This window comes from Triticum aestivum, chromosome 7D, assembly GCF_018294505.1.
Source record: "Triticum aestivum cultivar Chinese Spring chromosome 7D, IWGSC CS RefSeq v2.1, whole genome shotgun sequence".
Lineage (NCBI taxonomy): Eukaryota > Viridiplantae > Streptophyta > Magnoliopsida > Poales > Poaceae > Triticum > Triticum aestivum.
Genome location: NC_057814.1, coordinates 613,680,427 through 613,680,945, shown reverse-complemented (window position 1 = coordinate 613,680,945; position 519 = coordinate 613,680,427).

Below are 519 nucleotides of genomic sequence, written 5' to 3'. Positions count from 1 at the left end.
TATATTAGGAACAAGGACTAAATATTTTGGCCTGTGAAAATTAAATGAAAAAAAGGCCGTGAACTTAGGAGTTTCAAGTCAGCTTGTGTGAACAATCAAACCGAAAAAAATAAATTGAAAAGGTTTCAAAAAGGAATTGATTTTCCCCCTGATAATCATTGACAATAGTTTGGTATTTGAAGTGACCGATCAGTGTGTGTAGGCACAAACTTAGGGAGTGCCCGATCAGTGTCCGCGGTCGTCCCGGGCGTGTCCGCGTAAGTGTAGGGGACTGGATTTGCCAAGTCTCATTGTTTTCTTTTTCAAATGCCAAAAAAGTTTGAAAAAAATATTGTGCTCTTCGACACATCCAAATGCTACATACAAATATATAGGAACAAGGACTAAATATTTTGGCCTGTGAAAATTAAATGAAAAAAAGGCCATGAACTTAGGAGTTTCAAGTCAGCTTGTGTGAACAATCAAACCGAAAAAATAAATTGAAAAGGTTTCTAAAAGGAATTGATTTTCCCCCTGATA